We start from the raw sequence: 18,907 nt of genomic DNA, 5'->3' as shown, positions 1-18,907 counted from the left end.
GGTGGATAGGGTTTCATGATGCACGCGGCACGCAAATCAAGACTTTGATTTGGGCGAGTTGGTGCATGCTTAGCTGAGGAAATAGGAGGCTACATAGATAGATAGATAGATAGATAGATAGATAGATAGATAGATAGATAGATAGATAGATAGATAGATAGATAGATAGATAGATAGATAGATAGATAGATAGATGCATAGATAGATAGATAGATGCATAGATAGATAGATAGATGCATAGATAGATAGATAGATAGATAGATAGATAGATAGATAGATAGATAGATAGATAGATAGATAGATAGATAGATAGATAGATAGATAGCATTAGTTGGGGAAAAACAGCGCAAAAAAGGACGAGGACGCAGGAACACATTTGACTGGACGAGCGCTGAGCTGGGGAAAAACAGCGCAGAAAAGGACGAGGACGCAGAAACACAGTACATTGGACGAGCGCTCGTCCAGTCTACTGTGTTCTTGCGTCATCGTCCTTTTTTGAGCTGTTTTTCTCCAGCTACGCAAGTCAAATTATTTAAATCATGACCCGTGAATTGTGGTCGCTATACACGCATCTCCTCCTGCGCCAATTTTGGCGTATAATAAGCTCAGGAGACGACCACAAGAGTGACCGGAAGTAGGTGGCTAGAATAATAGATAGATATATAAACAGAAACGGTCAAAGAGCCTTTGGTTCGCGAAGAATATGCTTCGCATTTAATATGGTAGTTTAATTGCGCAGTGCCAAATGCCCACAAAGCATGCGTTGAGGGCTTCAGAACGCTTGAGCGGAATCGAACTATCATATTAGAAACACTTTTAACGCTTCTCGGAAGATTATCTAATACAAGACACATTGTCGAACGCCACGAAGGTTATGGTGCTCAGCTACTGACACGAAAAGTCGCGGGTTTGATACCGGTTGCGGCGGTCGCATTTCGATGGAGGCGAAATGCTACTGGCCCGCATACTGTGCAATGTCAGCATATTTTAAACAAAACCAGATGATCTAAATTTCTGGTGCCCTTACTACGGCGTGTCTTACACACATATCGTAGTTTTGACGCATAATCTATCTATCTATCTATCTATCTATCTATCTATCTATCTATCTATCTATCTATCTATCTATCTATCTATCTATCTATCTATCTATCTATCTATCTATCTATCTATCTATCTATCTATCTATCTATCTAGCCTCCTACGACTGGGTGCTCTCATGATCGCCTCTTTAACTTGGTGTAGACCATAATTGGCATGAGATGGTAAGAGGATTTGACAAATATGACTGTATGGTCATGGCATGAATAACGTGAAAATCCTGTCACGTGCGTCGTCACACCCTTTCCTCCATACACGTGCGGCATATACCCGTTTGCCACGGGCCGCGTTGTACGGGTATGCGCCACAGGTGATTGACAAGTGATTGACCCAGGAACGGCAAGAACAGACATTGGTACTTTAAATACGAGAGCGTTAAGAAAAACCGACATCGGCAGCGTTGACCCGACGAGTGGAAAGAACGAGAATGAGGATCCCAGCAGGAATCGAACCCACGCATTCTTCGTGGTAATCAGCTATTCTACCAGTGTTGTCGACGTGCCTTGTAAGCCCACGATGTGCACATAGCTACTACACTTACAAAAACACGTCGATTCACCTCGTAACGCTTGGCTCAAAGCGATAAATTACAGCATAGAAGTACTCGCTGCCTGCTTCGCATGAAACCAATTCGCACAACGCGTGGGATCTGCCGAATTTTTCTTTTTGTTAAGTCGTATCCTCACAACCTTCAATGTACACATCTCACCTAACTTAATTACCCGATCTGCCATCCTCTCATTAGTGCTAAAGTATCCCTCTATTTGCCATTTATATTCTAAATCATCACGAATTCTAATCGCAGTTCCCTTCTGCAGAACTTATATGCTTCAACTGTGCTCCTTACCTGACTGAGCCCGATTACATCCCATTTAACACGCTGTGGTTTTTCTAATGGCTCATTCACACTGGGGAATCCGCCGGCCACAGCGACCGGAATGCTCCTGTCGCCGAAACACAGTGTCGTTCGCACTGCACGCGCACCGCGCCGCCGGATAGCCATATTGCGCCATCTGTCGAGTACGCCATCAACCACGGGTGAGCGCGGGATGGATTCGCAGATGCCCGGATGTTCTCATGATGATGTCGCGGCTCGCAACTACGCCATGCAATTTTGCGGGTCTTCAGCGCTGCTATAAACGACCACGCTCGTTTCAACGCTCCTTGCGACTAGGGCGTGCAAGGCAGCTACATCGCAATGCTTGAACTGGTGCTAGCTGCATAAGAAACAAAGCAACATAGACAGCAGTACTCGTCATACCAGTCAGTCCAAGCTCGTTGCCCATTTTATTCCACAAACCGTCCTCCAGTAAACTGTCCTTGTGCTTCGGGTGGCGTTTGTCGTGAAGGACGAGGTAGTTCCGCACCATTTCGATTAGCAATTCCGCTATGTGGATGTTTTTCGACTGCGACGGGACGAGCGTGTCGGACTTGGCCGCCATGTTTTCAAGTTCCGCGGCGAGCGGATGCGGCGGCGGTTGCCGCAAAAATCGGTCCGGGAGCGATCGGCGCGGAGAGGGCCGATTCGGCGAATCTCGCCGCCGCCGAACCGGATTCTGCGGCTCTCCGGTCGCCGGAATGCTCAGTGTGAACGAGCCATAACAGCGCTGCTAGACTCGCCTCACTAGATAGCGTTCTTGCATTAAACCTTGCTTGGCTCGGATTTCAGTGGAGCCTTGTCCGATCATGGGGATTCTTAGCACCCTGTGCTACATTACAGGTTTCACCATGACCAGTTGCTTCACAACCGCTAGGGACTAACGGCCGGGGGCTCACTTGTGTATTCCTTTGGGGGGTAGTAGCTAACTACTGCACCAGCTGGATTGTTGAAGCTGACGAGATGCAGAGGGCATTTTTATTGCGGTTAGCAATCCCTCGATTTCGGTGACGTACTAGCAAGGCACAAAACTCTTTACAATCTGCGCATGGCGCACTTACGTAATGGACGTCATTTATTGGCACATGTTGATGCATTCAGTGGTAAATGTGTGTAAATATTTATTTTCATCCTTTTTGCTGACCGATGTTCTTGACATGCATTTGCATGAGTGGACGCTTTTCTGGGCATAGTATGTCTTTTTTTGTTCTTTATGGTTTCAGCTGTTATTTTACTTCATACTTGAAGAGGCTACTTATATATTAGGTGTTGCCTTGCATAAAATCTCAGTTCAAGGTAGCGCTTGCCTTGTGTTCCTGTTTCTTGGCATCGCTTACTTTGTGCTTTCAGGAGCTTGGCGTCGGTACCAACTAACCCGATCTCAATGTTTGCTGCACCAGGGTGGCTAATCTTTTTGTGGTGAAAAAGTGAATAAATTAGCGTCTGTGGTCAGAGGGATAAGGCCACGCCGCAGTCCTTTTTACGCAAATCAACACGCGGACTTCAAATACGAAGCATTTCTTTGCAAACCAAATACACATTGACCGGCTGTATCTATATATCCTTCTATCTAGCCTCGTACGTCTGGGTGCTCTTGCGGTCACCCGTTAACTTGGTATAAATTAAAATTGGCATAGGTGGACATGTGCGTATGGCGAATGTGGATGGCACGTAACGACAAGAGTAGTATCGCATGCCTGTTCTGTACGTAACGAAACCCTTTCTCGCCGTCACGTGTGATGCATGTTCGCATACCACGGCCCATGGTATGTGGGTGTGCGCCACTGGTGGAACTCAAGAACAGCAAAAATAGGCATTAGCTATTTTCTAATGCAATCATAATTGCTGGGCTTTTACGTGCCAGAGCCACAATATGATTATGAGTGGCACAATAGTGAAGACACGGTCAGTTTGGACCAGCTCGTGTTCTTTGCCGTGCTTTAATAAACCTAAACACACAGGGGGTCTTTGCATTTTGCACCGATGGAAATGCGATCGCCTTTGCAGGGAATCGAACCAGCGCCCTAGAGCTGGGCAGCGCGACACATCACGTGCTAATTTATCACGGCGGGTAATGAGAAGGCGCTTTGAGTGGAATAAACAAAAGGACGCCATACTATTTGCTGTAGTTGGAAATTTTAATGTAAACAAACAGTGGCAAACGTGCTGCAACCACCCTAAGCCAGGAGCTCCCTGACGTGATTGACGCACTTCTTCAAGAGAGCATAGGCGTGGCAGAGTATTCTGGGGAGCATCGACTGGATGGGGCAGTTCTAACTGGTGTAAAGTACTGACGGATTGAAGCGGGATATTGTTCTTTAGTACAAAGACTACTATGAGCAATGGAAACGCGACATTGTTTTGCAGCAGAGCTGTTATGGTCGGGGTTTGCCATGTGTCGTAGATAGAAAATCATCATCATCATGAACCGGCACGCGCTCAATCACCGCCCAAGCATTCTGTACAGATGGTTAACAATAGATGCTGAAACATGCTGCCCCGGTGTTTATCACTGGTTTAATCCCGACGGTTCGTTGGGGTCTCCCTCAATTCGTGATTACTCCTGTACAGAAATCCTTATCGGTGTTTGCCGACCATGTGTTCCTTGTTAACTTTTAGTGGATCATGTGTGATGAGCAGTGGGATTTGCCCAATTTGTGTGGCACAGACGTGCTATCGGAGCTTCACAGCAAATATAGAGAATATTTATTTATGCCCACTGCAGACAGGTGAGCAGACAGAATTTTTTTCCGGGGGGAGTGGCGCGGCAGGATTGGGTTTAATGAACTTTTTTTGCATGTTCGTGTGTGTTCATATGTGTGCATGCGCATATCATATGCAATGTCATTGCTCTAACTCACCAGCGCTTGTCTATCTTTCCTAAGCAGAAAGTGGAAATTGGCCGTCTCAGGTACACCTGCATATAATATCAGCTAGAGTATCCGGTACTCCTGTTTCTTGTCAGCCTGATTTCGCTGTGCTCCGATCACTTAATGTTACACTCAACATTTACCGTTTATTGGGCGCTGCGCGATGGAACTTTTATTACAAAAGAAAAAAACAAAAACAAAAGAAACGCTTTTGGAGCAATGTGCGCGCTTATAGCGGAGACGCTCAAAAAGCACCAAGCTCTAGTTGCGCCACATTGAGAGAAACCAAGAGGTAATAGCTAGATTTAAGGATCACAGGAATGCTGCTGTGAATTGGCTCATTGCGAATAATTTCAATGTGCCAAAGTTGTTCTACTGAAAAGTGCAACATACGGCAAACAATATCAACGCCTAGCTCAATAGGATGGAAAGAGGTTGCATTCCTATGGGGATCAAATTATCACTAAAATAAGCCTGATGCACGACCGGGCTGTAAACCCATTTATAGGCGGCCCCAAGAGTTGTCAAAAGAGAAATAACTCAATCGTCATTTTTTATTCGTGCGCTCATCCTTGAACGCTATGCAGCCGAGCTTAAAAGAGCTACCATGGTTACTCATAAACACATTTCACAGTACAACTGCGAAATGCAGTTTTTGATTTTGTCAACCCTCTTTCAATATTCCTGGACAATAATTCTAAGGAGTACAAGTGAATACAACCAACTCAACAGCATAGTACGCAATGACACAGCACAATCATACTGTGGTGGCGACAGTGCAATGTGGAACGGCAGAGATACTACCATGAGTACATTTTTAACTCCACATCGCCAGCATTTGTCGGCAAAATTCATTGTAAGCGAATTAAAGTCTTTCGTTTAATAAAGCGAAATAGGCGAACACATTTTCAAAATTTGCATATTCAGCTTACCCACTGCAATAAGGATGAAGATCGAAAGCAGCAGTGCCTTCATTGTTTGGAAGAAAATATCACGAACGTGTTGTTCTTACGAACGCTACTTCTATCCGAATACGCACATCGTGGTGCTACTAACGTTATTTTGTACGGCTTCGTTTCTGCTTTATCCGGAAAATTTATTACGCGTAAGTGTGTCAGCTGGGTAACAACAATGGCACTTTGTCCATACGAGCCGCTTTTTTCATATAATTCTTGTTTATGGTTATAAACGTCGAGCGTGTGTGCCGCTGAGCCTTTTGTTCTTCGCCTGAACTCACCTGCGCTCCAGCAGTAGCCTCAATAACATAAAATAGATCCGCGCTACAAGGTTACTCATGAAAATTATTTCATCATGCAGAGGCCTTTGTGTAATAACAATGACAGTATAATAGAAGGCTTACACATGTTATTTCGAAGAAATTCCGCAATTTCCAAGGAAGTGTATATTTGCATATATTTATTACAAATATTCATTATTGTCGAGCTAACTTCCGTATTAGGAGAATGGTCAAAATAACAGTGTGCATCTGGTTTTACACGTCAAGCCAGCGTTTCCAATGCGCCACGTATTTCAGCTTTGCGCAGCTTTACAGCTCAGTTAGATGTCATTTGAGCATGCCTACATCTTCCTCATTGAGATTTTAAGGATTAGGTGAGTATTTGTCAAGTTAGAAACATTATGAATACTAATTAACTAAACCTGAATAACGAAAAAAGTTAACGTTAGTAGTGGATACCACAGTAAACTAGGAGCAATATGCACTAGCTGCGCTTCAAGTGACGATGTCCCTCTTTTTTTTTTAATCGTTCTGCGTGATACTTGGGACCACCCTGTATATATATATATACTGAACAAGCTTTTGCAATGGGCCATGCGCACTTGGGAAGAGAAGAGACACTACTTAGCGGTTGTCTTAATTTTATTTGCCAACGGTTTCAACCGGTGGACCAGTCTTCGTCAGGGATTATGAGCAAATACGGCGCTATGCGAACATCACAAATGTTGTGGTCAGTCTTAGCTGAAGGAAGGAAAGGAAGAAAGTAATAAATCAGTCAGGTTGAGAGTGGTGACGTAGAGTGCGTCAAACCGTTCTTCAGGGCTCATACGCTAGAGCAGGCCAAGAAGAAAATGAGGAAACAAGCGCCGTTTCGGTGGAGTGGGGCAGGTGCCGTTGATACGGGCGTAAATAAATAAATAAATAAATAAATAAATAAATAAATAAATAAATAAATAAAATGACAGGAAGTAAACAAAAAGCATAGCGTGGCTTCCTCGACGCGCCTTGGAAGGTCGCGGGGCGACATTGTTCCTTTGCTTGGGCGGCAGGCTATTACTTGCTGCGAGGGGTGCATCCGTGGCAGAGCAAGCCCCCAACCCGCGCCTTCTGTGGTTACTTCCAAAAGGGGTGAGAAGAAAAAAAAGAAAAAAAGGGGGGAGGGCTCTTCTGTCACTTACCCGTTGCGTGTGCGGGGGGGGGGGGGGGGCAAAGATTGTGCATGCGCACGAGGCCGTTTGATAACTACAGTTTAAACCTCGTGTCTGTGTCAAAGTGAAGGCGTGGGTACAGGAGCCTTGCCCTAGTAGTAAGACTCTCCGAGGCGCCTGCGGTTGAAACATCAAGTGCGGGTCAGCCACTCCCATTTAAAAATGAAATTAATAAATAAACAAAACGGTTAAATTATAAAAAGTTAGAAAATAGGAATAAAACGAATAAAACGGAAAAAAATATTAAAAAGGCAAAGGTCACATGTGGGAAAGATATACATTGAATACTGAAAACTCAGGAAGAAATAAAAAATAAAAAAGAACATGTCGAAAAAAATACACGTATAAACAGAATATCCGCTCCTCCAGATACCTGTTCGATACTCCATTTCAGTATCCAGCACAAATTAAAACTGTCAAATTTCATTTCCGGTCTACTAACATTTGCACGACCGAAGAAACGAGAGGTTCCCGATGTTTTCATTTATGCCATGTGTCACTGTTTCACTGCCGACTCTGCCGAGGCTGGTGATTGATTGGAAACTGTGGTCGTTGCAGACAATGGTTGCGCGCAGGCCGTGGCGGACATCGAAGAACTTATTGAGAGAATTCACCAAAAGCGACCACACCTGGAACTTTGTGTCAATTGGTAAGAGCATCGGGCGCGAAATCTGAAGGTTGCAGGTTCGGTCCCTGCCGGTAGCAAGTTGTCTTTTCGTCCACTTTTCTTTCTTCACATTTATATGACAATTACTATAGTGCACATAAACCAGTACAGTTATATCCCCTATAGCTTTCTTGGCTTCATTATCTGCTGGTTTTGATTAAGGTTGTGCCAAACAAAGAAAGAAGTCCTCAAATTTCCTTTCCTTCATACACTTATAGAGATAAGTGATTCGCCATGGTGAGCCTGGCGGCCACCTTCTCTGCTCTCTTTGCGGCCTGGAGCTGGGCTCCCAGGCTGGCGGAGGTCGAAACCTCCTCTCACATTTCAAGTGAGGGAGGGGCCAGGTAATCGCGAGCGGGGGGTCTTCTCTGCAGTGCCAGAAAATTGGTTAAGTGTGGCTATTGACCCACATTGCGAGAAATGCGGGCCAATTATGTCGGGGTATATTCGTGCATAAATGTGTGGACATGGCAATGAATGTGTTTGCAGTGGAGCACTGCACGGGCTCGGGCCTACCCGAAAACCCGGCGGCTGGGTAAAGCAGATTTCACGGCGGGCCCGCGGCGAGCTCGGGTCTGAAACTCCGGGCATGGGGTGAGACCCGCGTTTGAGGTGGCCGGGCTTGGACTTGGCTCAGTTCTTCAGAGAGAGAGATAGGATTCTCTTTAATGAGATGCCCGGAGAGGTTAGCCTGGTTTGTCGCCTGGCTTGCTACTCCAGGTGTCGGGTGATTATGGTATATACAATGATCACCTTTACACCATATACACACAAATAGTACATACAGTCACAAACACACATATTTACATAAGAAGAGTCCTTCACAGGCTTTGGTTAAGCTGAGTGGTCCTCAAAAACGCCAACAGCGCTTTTGTGCTGCGCATCGCACAACTGCTGTCTTGCTACGGGCCGAGAAGGTGCCGCAGCTCCAAGCTCGAGCCGCGTTGCAAATGAAGTGCCTCCTTCAGAATCTGTCGTTCTGCGTCGTAATGGGAACAGTCGCAGAGTACGTGCAGAGTTTTCCACATACGTATATGTACGCGCAACGTACGTGGTGCATACATATATATTTTACACATTCTAACTAAAAAAATACGCTTTTTTTTCCACGTGGGGCAAGCTATTCGGAGATGCTTTATGAAGCACAAGTACTGAACTTGTTTTGCTTCTTTCATGTGGGGCTACTTTTTTTTTTATTCACATACCCTAAAGGCCCTTGCCGGGCATTACATAGGGGGGGGGGGGTTATAGTAAACGGGGTGGGGGTGAGGCTACATTTTAATAGAAATACACTTGATAGAGTAAGCGCTCATATAGTTAACATCTCACTATTTTGTGCGTTATTAATTGCTTTAGGAATTACTTTTCAGACGAAATTTTATTTTGTGAACACAGTAATAAATATAATATAATAAATTTATATATCTCATCATCGGAAGAGCGATTACAGATGTGAAAGCAGGGCAACTTTTTTTAAAGTTCAAGCAGTCCACTAAAACGAAAGGTATCGCTACATAGAATCACTACAAAGACACGTTCTCTTTCCGTGGCTCCGTCATGACTCCCAGTGGTCATGTGACGCTACATGAACATGCACAACCTCCTTTGTGTGTCCACAGTGCTAACGTCTGAGCTTCCGTCGTGTTCCGCTATATAGTGCGAGAGCTACGTGGTACTGCCGCAACAGCGTTGGAATGTGCAGGAAAATCATAGGTCGAATAAAAAAACGCCAGGCCTGCGCTAAAACCGCAGCACAGTCACAGCGAAAGCTGGAAGAGCGGCGTTTCTAGAGCCCGTTAAGCTCTCTTGGGGCTACAATACAAGTGCACTAGAAAGGTACCCACTACGCCATAAATCACAATTTTTGTGAAGTTTGGAAGCACCTACTAAGCCATTATTTGTCATTCTGCGGAGAAGCGAGGCACCAGCTACACGTCTGTAAGGAATTATGTGCACTTTGTTCACGCGACGACTCATGACGATGAAGAATTATGGCTCAGCCCTTTGTAATGGGTTGGAATCTTTAAACGGCCCACCAGTTATGTAATTTGCATTGGGTGACGCCCGGTCGCTATTTTCCACTCCCGTCATGCTGTATAACATACGTTGACGTGGGAAAGAGACGGGGGGGGGGGGAGCGAAGAACTTTACTGAGACCCCGAGGAAATGGATCATGCGCTTATGGGCTTCCTTGGCAACCAATACAAGTGCCCTTGCGAGGAACCCACTACGCTATAAATCATTGTAATTTTACTGAGACCCAGAGGAAGTGGATCATGCGCTTATGGGCTTCCTTGGCAACCAATACAAGTGCCCTTGCGAGGAACCCACTACGCTATAAATCATTGTAATTTTACTGAGACCCAGAGGAAGTGGGTCATGCGCTTATGGGCTTCCTTGGCAACCAATCCAAGTGCACTTGCGAGGAACCCACTACGCTATAAATCATTGTAATTTTTGAGAAGTAGGGCAGCAGGCACTCTGCCATTTTTCGTCATTCTACGGAGAGCGTTGGTACCTGCTAAACCCACGTAAGGCATTATGCGCACTTTGTTGATGCTGTGCCTGATGACGATGAAGAATTATGGCAGGGTCCTTTGTAATGGGTTGGAAGCATTCAACAACCTACTCGTTGCGCAATTCGCATTGTGTGACGCCTGGTTACAGAATTCGCGTTGTGCGAAGCTTGGTGCTTATTTTACTCTTCTACCACGCCATATTGCATATGCTAATGTGGTTCCTTCCCGACATGAAGCCTGTATAGGAACTTTCAGCAAAGCATTTTCAAGCACCGGCATGGCTCAGAGGTTGAATACTGGGCTCCCACGCAGAGGGCCCAGGTTCGAACCTCATTCCATTCTGGAATTTTTTGCTTATTTAGTTTTTTTTCTTATTTCGAGCGATACTGGTTACGGACACCGGCGGCGGCGGCGGACAACTACGGCGCCAAAAACGGCCGGTGAAATGATCTCATAACAGCTTTCGCTGTAAAAAGGTGTGGGGCAGAGTATATTCACTTGTCGATATGTCTGGCTTGAAAAAAGACAGTTACAAATTCCGTGCCGATTTATGTACCCTGTATGCATGCAATGAGTAAGTATTGAGAAGCTTGTTCGCACCTTTATTATCATACTGGAACGAACCCCGAAAATAGATCTGAATCTCTTCGTCCACATCCTGCTAGTTCTACCCGCGTACTCCAATCGCAGCTTTCTACCGGTACAACATCGTTAGCAAGTCATACACCACAATAATATGAAAAACTAAACTGCACAGTACAAACCGTGCTTAAGATTCACTGCTAAACCTACAAGAAGAAGTCCCCAAAGAGGAGTGTTAACGTTCGGGAACAAGACAAATGAAGGAATGAGCTGGAAAAGTATGTTCATTCTGCAGATATCCGCAGAGACGCCCGCATTTCGCTCCAGTAGTGGAAGTCTGAGAACTACGACTGCCGACGCCTTCACAATTCGCAAGGCAGATTTCGTGCGCCCCTGCTACTAGTGCAAGCAGTTCAAGAAACTTTAGCGTGGCACGATATTGGATGCAACAGCGCATGACGTGCTTGAGCCGGATTATCTTGATAACTTGCCTTTTCGCACAATAGCCATGTGAAGAAATGAACTGTAAACTATACCACAAAAAACCTATACACTTATATATACCAGCAGTGTTGTGATGTATGGAAATGATGCTATAACAAATAGTTTCTTTTGTTCTTTCGGCTGTTTATACCTATTTCGAAAACTATGTGTGTGCGCGGAGTTCGTTAAAATTTTTATCTAGGTTAGCGTATTTACAACAAAGATAATAAATTTGGCTTTTTTCCTATATTTCTGTTGCTGTAGCGGAATGCTACTATGCTGAAGGCTGGTGCTACATATCTAGAAGGGCGCGCGCTTGGGTTTGATGGTAGATCATGCTATGAATTTCATTACAGAGCTCAGTAAAAACGAAGTGATGAGAGCGTTCTGCTCTCTCACTCCTCTGTTCTTATTGCGTCCATTTTTGAATCTGACCTGATGCTGAAAATTGCTTTTCTTGCCACAATATCTGCTACCAAATGCTCTTGATCATTCCCATTGTATTTGTAGAAAGATAGGCACAGTATACCGCTGTCGAATAACCGTTCATCCTGCTGTCCGGTGCACTGTTACCACAGTGAGGCCCTTTTTTTACAAGGAATTACCGTACATTAAACTATGCTTGTTAGCGTAGCATGCGCCAACCAAACGTAGATATTTGCTAGTTAAAACGCTTTCTGTCGATTTCATATTCGGACAACACCACCTAGATTACTAGCTCGGGCCCCTCTCGGACCCGATTTGCAGTTGTGCCGGGCCGGGCCTGGTAGGTGAAATTTTTTCTCGGGTTCGGGCCGGCCTCTCGTCTCGGTTGGAGTCACCGTGTCGAGTTCGGACTGGTAAACTTCAACGAGGGCCGGACTCAGGCCGGGCCCGGGCCGAGAATCACGGCCCGCGCATTCTAGTTTGCAGTCGGCGTCAGACAACCTCTTGGTGCTTGGTCAAATTGTGGTGGTGGTGGTGGCGGAGGGGGAGGGGGGGCGGTTGCTTTAACTGCCTGGACAGAGGTGACTCCAGGTCTGGAGTCACGTCTTTCCAAAATTTCCTCGCACACGTCCTAATAAATGCCGGCAATTCTTTTGTTAAAATACCTTTCTTTCTCAAGAAAGCTTTTTTTTTTATGTCTTCCCGTATATCCCAGATCATTGTTTTTAATTTAGGAGCGTTCACTTTGTTCGACATATTTTAACCATTTCCACTTACGCCTCAGCTGTAATGTCTCTCTTGTTATCAAGGGATTGTGAATGAATGTTTGTAGCATTCACAGTGTGTACTTCAAATTTTGTAAATACCCTTGGGGAGTGGAATAATCCGTACTGTGGAAGGCAATTAAGGAAGCCAGCAGAGGTTTGAGCGTATACGCATTGTGCTGGTGTGGCGACACATCCTCATGACTGTTGCTTTCCAAGGATGCTTAAGTATTAATTGGTGTTGTAGGTATCATCTGCCTCATCTGCATACTCTAATTTGAGGCATACACCTTTGATCCATGATTAACCGCTTCTCGTTCTTTTCTTTTGCGAAATTTCTAGCGGTGTACATCAAGGTAGATAGAATGTGGCACAATTCTAGCGTAAGGGAAGTGATTTATTGCTGTCAAAGTGGACTATCAAAGCATGGCAGTGTAACTGCGCCAGTAAAAATAGGATCTGTAATTCAGCTACCAAGACACCAATACATACAACTGGACAGCGTTTTCAGCCCCGTGCCTTTGCAGTCAGTTGCCATGACACGGTAGCAAACTGATTTATCTTTCAGGAACCAAAAGGGACGTCGAGAACCCTCCTTTCCTCTGGTGCATCCTCCTTGTGGAAGCGTACATCTATCCACGGCACTCTTCACTGTCGGAAGCTCTAAAGGAACGTAAAGAAAACGCTCTTGAAAGCCATGACAAAACATGCACAACACATATTTTATCTGGGGCAATAACATAAAGGTCACCGTCGACAGCCATTGCAATGGGAGTTTCCTGAGAGCTGTTCGCACCCAGTAATGTACCTTAATACTTTTTGGTAAACTGTCCAACGTCAGCGGCAGATATTATATATTGATAATGTGCATCAGTTGAAGTCTTCTAGCGGAATGAAAAGCTTCCAAACTATCGCGTAAGGTGTTCTGGGTACGAAAAAAATAATTGCCGTGAAATTGACACGTGCACCACTTCTCTGAGGTATTATTGAGATGAGCACAACTTGCCGGCTCCTGTCGTGGTCAGTCTTTTGGAAAAATACGCCTACTTATGGAAATGCCATCTTGGATGACAGTACATGTTCGATTTATTTGGAGTAATACGGGCTCTTCTATGGTAGATGAATGGTAAACCAAATTCTACCCTACCTTTCCATGTACTGCTCATATTTGGCACGTGGCATCGCATTGTGGAGGTTCGTGTAATGAGTACTTTGGAGCTCTCTGATAGGTGGGGTGAATAACTGCCAAATCGAGATTTCAAGGTTGATAATAGTAACTCACGGGGTTCAGGAAAGCACATAGAACTAAGCTTGAATAGCAGTAGAAATAAAATTCGGCGAATTGGGTACCAACTTACAGTGTTTGAGAATTGGGGACCGATGACACTGGGTACCTCAGCTACGTTGGGTAGGCTGCTTTTGTGATCGGAGGATCAGCAGAGTTTGAAAATTGAGTCAAACTCGTGGGGCGCCACATGTGCGAGACGCGGGTAAAGCCAGCGCTTCATGCGAAACGCGGGCTTTGCCGCGTCGCGGCCCGCGCGGCGTCTGCGTCGTCGCACTGGTGACCCAAGACGCAGAATGATCACGGCAAAATAAAGCAGAACGATCACGGCTGTGTTCTTCGACGTCTGGAATTTTGAAACACCTCTATGCGCGGTCCCATCGTTCCGCACGTGAGCTAATAAAGCTTGTCCAGTGGCTGATAATTGACGCAAACTCTACTTAAATCGCGATGTCTTCACTGTTTATACTTTAGGCGCAGTAGCCAGATTGCATACATAGCGGCATCTGATCTTGCGTTAAACTAGTCGAATCACCCACAACCAACCAATTGCCAACAAGTTCCAATAGGATGCACTATTTGAGCAGGCATAGTACTAAGAATGGCCAGGACGCTTACCTGACGCTTACCGACTTCATGACAAGACCTGGGTCATAAAGCCGGCTTTGAACAGATAAGTGCAGCAAGACCTCATCAGTTCACACTACGGGCACTCACTTGTAATTCCTTGAACGGTGACGCCATATCGAAAAATTGACTTGCACTTCTTTGCACTAATGCAATAGCATTATGCGGGTTCTTGCGCAGGTTCTGCTTGACAAGAATTTCTTGCGCAGATTCTGCTTGACATGAGGTGGGCATGATTTGTTTGCATTCTCTCCTTAACCCCTTTCCTTGTGACGTTTCACAAAGCTATTTCAAGACAAATAAATCAGTTGATAGTTTGCGCTCCTTCTGTCTACATAGTTTTTTCTGTGTTCGTCCGAGCTTTGCGCACATACCCTGCAATAAGTCATGCACCAACTCGCCCAACAAGAAGTTCTTCTAAGCATTATGCGGGATATAAAGCAGCGTCTAGTACTAAATCACTTGTGCAATACGCAGCTGTGACAGTGCTGCACGACGGCACCACGTCTCGCAGGAGAAGGTACAAATTATGTGAGTAGACGAAATGGCTTGCGTGGCTTTCACATTGGCGTTTCGCCCGCCAACGGCTCTTGGAAAACGGTAATGGTCTAGGTAAAAATAACTGTGCAAGTCAAGCTTCGACAACATTACAATCATAAGCGTGCGCAAAGTTCCCTACCTTCGCCCCCCCCCCCCCCTGCTAAGTCAATGCACGAGGCAGATTTTGCGCCCACTCTTCTTAGGTGAATAAGGGGGGGGGTGTCAATGTATGGAGAACATTTTGCGCCCCCCCCCTCTTAGGTAACTAGGGGGGGCGCCCCCCCCCTGCCCTCCCCGTGCGCACGCCTATGATCACAATAACTAAATGATGTTAAGTGTGTTGTCTAAAGAAACATTGGCAAGATCGAAAGACAGAAATAACGCACAACATATTAAACTATTCTGGTTTCCAGCACACCACTCAAATACACATGCCAGACCAACAGGCATACACGAAGATGGCGCAGCACGTGACAACACACTGTCTTACAGCATAACCTAAATAGTCACATATACTTTTGTACCAAGATAAATTTTGCAAAATCCGCATAGGCCACACGATACGTTCGGTGCTTTAAGCGCCGTTTGTGGCAACACATCAATTAAAAGTGACGTGGATTCCCCGTTATTTTTGCTGCACGGGAAAACTCGCACGGTGATGAGGGAAGCATCAGGACGAGATGTGCTCGATGCGTGTCAAATTAAGAAGAAACGTTATGACATATATATATTTGTGTCTTGTGCTGGAAATGAATTTAGTTATTTGCGCTCTTTCTGTCTCCTCATTTTCCTTAGCGCTTTTATATTGCGCTACTTTATTTTATTAAGCTATGCACCAATTCGCCCAACATAGTGTACGGCTAAAACACAATGCCGACGGCAGTTATTGCTGTCACAGCTGCGGTCAGCAAACTGTTAGCAAGGATAGTGTGTCTATCAGCGGTTGTCAGCGGAGTAGACTTTTCCTGGTGCTAGGTGGTGTAGAGCCTGTCTTCAACGTGTAATGGCGTTAATTATACCTTTTCGTGTAAAATAAGATATGTGCACAATTGTTCCTTTTGCACTACTTGAAAAGGATACAACGTCTTATGAGAGTATATGAAGAAGCCCCGAATCTCGGCAAAACCACCTTACTGCTCCCTCGCGGGCCCCTTGCATTATATGTCCAATATTGTCGTATGCGTCAAGGTGTGGGTCGAACAAAAGATTGCACGTGAAAACTCGGCTTACATTTTTTTGGTCTGGTGCCCTAGCTAGTCACTCGGCTCGCATGGCAAATCCCTGAGTATTCCGGATGATATTTTGACCATCAAATCTCCGCTTAGCCAACGTCGCTTACAGTTAAATGCTTGTGGTTGCTATGCCAGTGGTTATGTGGAAAGAATTCCTGAAAGTTTTCTTTGTATAAGCAGAAGTAGTCTAAATCGCTGGTTATATTGAAAATTGAGATAAAATTTGACGGCAGTGCTTACATAGCATTGCCACAACTGCTTAATAATAATAATATTTATAATAATAATAAAAATAAATAAATAAATAAAGTCTCCTACCTAGTATTCATTTTACTTAGTATATCAATGAATTATATGTGTAGGAAATCAAGTGAAACTACTGCAAAGCCACATAAGAAGCAATAAAAAGCATACTGACATGACACAAGTATATAAATAACTTGTGCTAATAAAGAAAAGCAAAAATAATCAGGGAATACAGAGAACATGTCTGGACGTCTGTACGTTCGGTGCTTTCGTCTAGGTCACAGTCGCTGCACGAGACATTGTGCGTCATGGCGGTGTGGGCATAATATAGCCGTTCGTGGCGGAGACGCTCAACAAGCGCCCCGATCTCGTTGCGTCGCATTGAGAAAAACCTGGTGGCAGGCGCATCACCAGGCAGAAAAGAATGACTCGATTACAGTTGCAAGTAGCCGCTTTCTGAATAATTTTAATGCGAAAGGTTCTGCACCTAAGAAATGCCATTTGTGACAGACGCAATTATACCACCATTTGCAACAATTTGAAACACGGTCGCATTTCAAAGGGGAGCGATGTTATGACTACTATCAAGCATACGCAAGAGCACACTAGGCACCCAGCAATGAGGAAACCCCCAGCTATCGAGAAAGGAAAAACTGAACCACCGCTCGTGAATCGTGCGCTCGCCATCGGATGGTGTATAGCCAAGCATTCCAGAACAACGGTTGTTCTTTCAAATGCACAACAAACTGCATTGTGAATGCAATTTTTCATGTAGACAACCCTATTTTTGGGAACTAGGAATAGAGAACTAGGAACCGATTCCTAGAGAATTAGAAATGATCTTGGCAACCCTATTTCTAAAGACCAGAGTAGGCAACGGCAAACAACACCAGGGCGTTGTGGTGGCGGCAGAGCAGAGGGATGGCGTGACATTAGGGCTTTCCTGCATACTTCTAATGTTGCATCTACTGGCTTTAACTGAAGAGTATATTGTAAGCGAATTAAGTTTTTTCATGCATTAAAGCGAATTATATGACTATGTTTACAAAGTTGGCATACTGAACTCACCGACTGCGATAAGAATGAATATTAGGAGAAGCGCGGCCTTCATAATTGGTATGAAAATATTTCCAGCGTTGCTCCTCACAAACGGTGTTCGTAATTGAATACGCATCCTGTGGCGTTAGTAACCCTCTTTTGTATCGTTTTCATTTCCTTTCATGAGGAATTGTTTCTGCGTGAACGTGAGTGAGCGGGGCAATAACAATAGATATATGTCAACTAGAGGCGATTTCTCCATATAAAGCTTGTTTACGTTAAGAACTGTCAAGCATATGTGCCGGCGAAGCTTTTGTTGGTGCGCAGTCACTCACCCGCCCTATAAATAAGCAAAAATAGACCCGCGGTTCAAGGCTACACCTACACACTACTGCATCATACAGAGGTCTTTCTGTCATGAAAAAGACAGTACTATGGACTGTTTACGATATATATGGGTCATTTCATATCAAGTGATCCCGGTGTTTTTGAGACAATGTCACATCATGCTGCAAAAAAATTGCGTTAATATGTGTGAGTGTGACAATTCTTTGTCCTGGCGGTATTATTCGGACAGCAGTTTACCCGACGCATAGAGGGCGCTTCGAACTTTCCGCATGGAAGTAAAGCATTGTCGCGCAAAATACTTTCTACAAAATTACTGTGTTGAGCCATTATTATATAAACAATTTGTTTCTTAAATCGAAGACACCAGTCTTCCATGACTGATATTCTATATATATTTTGGTTTTAATTTTATTTATTTATGGCCATGACGAAACGTCACAGCGTGCTGCATGTTTCACGTATTTTAGAATAAGCACATATGTTTTCGCGAGGAATATTGCCCCGCGCTTCTTTTTTTTATTTTATGTAACTAGTCCGTTGCACGAGTAGCCGTTGCCTTGCCCAAGCTGCGCCCTAATGTTTGGGAACCTTCCAGGTTATTTGGGAATCTTCTGAGAGACATGAGCGCGCAAACACGTACTGTTGAGCTTATTCTTGAACTCATGCGGCCACCCCGCATGAAAATGGTGATGTCCGGTAAATGTACTTTCTGTTTCCCATTGGCGCCCTACATGACCTTTATGGCTCCTCTTCCTTTTTGTGACCTGCAGGACGCTACTTTATGTTTACGAATCCCTTCCTCTTGCTATCGAAGGACTCCTTCTTATCTCCTGTACGATGTGTCCTTTATGTTTACG

General features: G+C 44.8%; 1 protein-coding gene across 1 annotated transcript in view; it reads right to left on the bottom strand.

The window, feature by feature from the left end:
• Positions 1 to 18,907, bottom strand: part of LOC119398940 (uncharacterized) — a 495,264-nt gene that overhangs the window by 179,217 nt on the left and 297,140 nt on the right. The gene's annotated exons all lie outside the window — the stretch shown is intronic.

Source organism: Rhipicephalus sanguineus, chromosome 7, assembly GCF_013339695.2.
Source record: "Rhipicephalus sanguineus isolate Rsan-2018 chromosome 7, BIME_Rsan_1.4, whole genome shotgun sequence".
Taxonomy (NCBI): domain Eukaryota; kingdom Metazoa; phylum Arthropoda; class Arachnida; order Ixodida; family Ixodidae; genus Rhipicephalus; species Rhipicephalus sanguineus.
The sequence above is the reverse complement of the archived record's forward strand: the minus strand, read 5'-3'. Positions and strand labels throughout refer to the sequence as shown.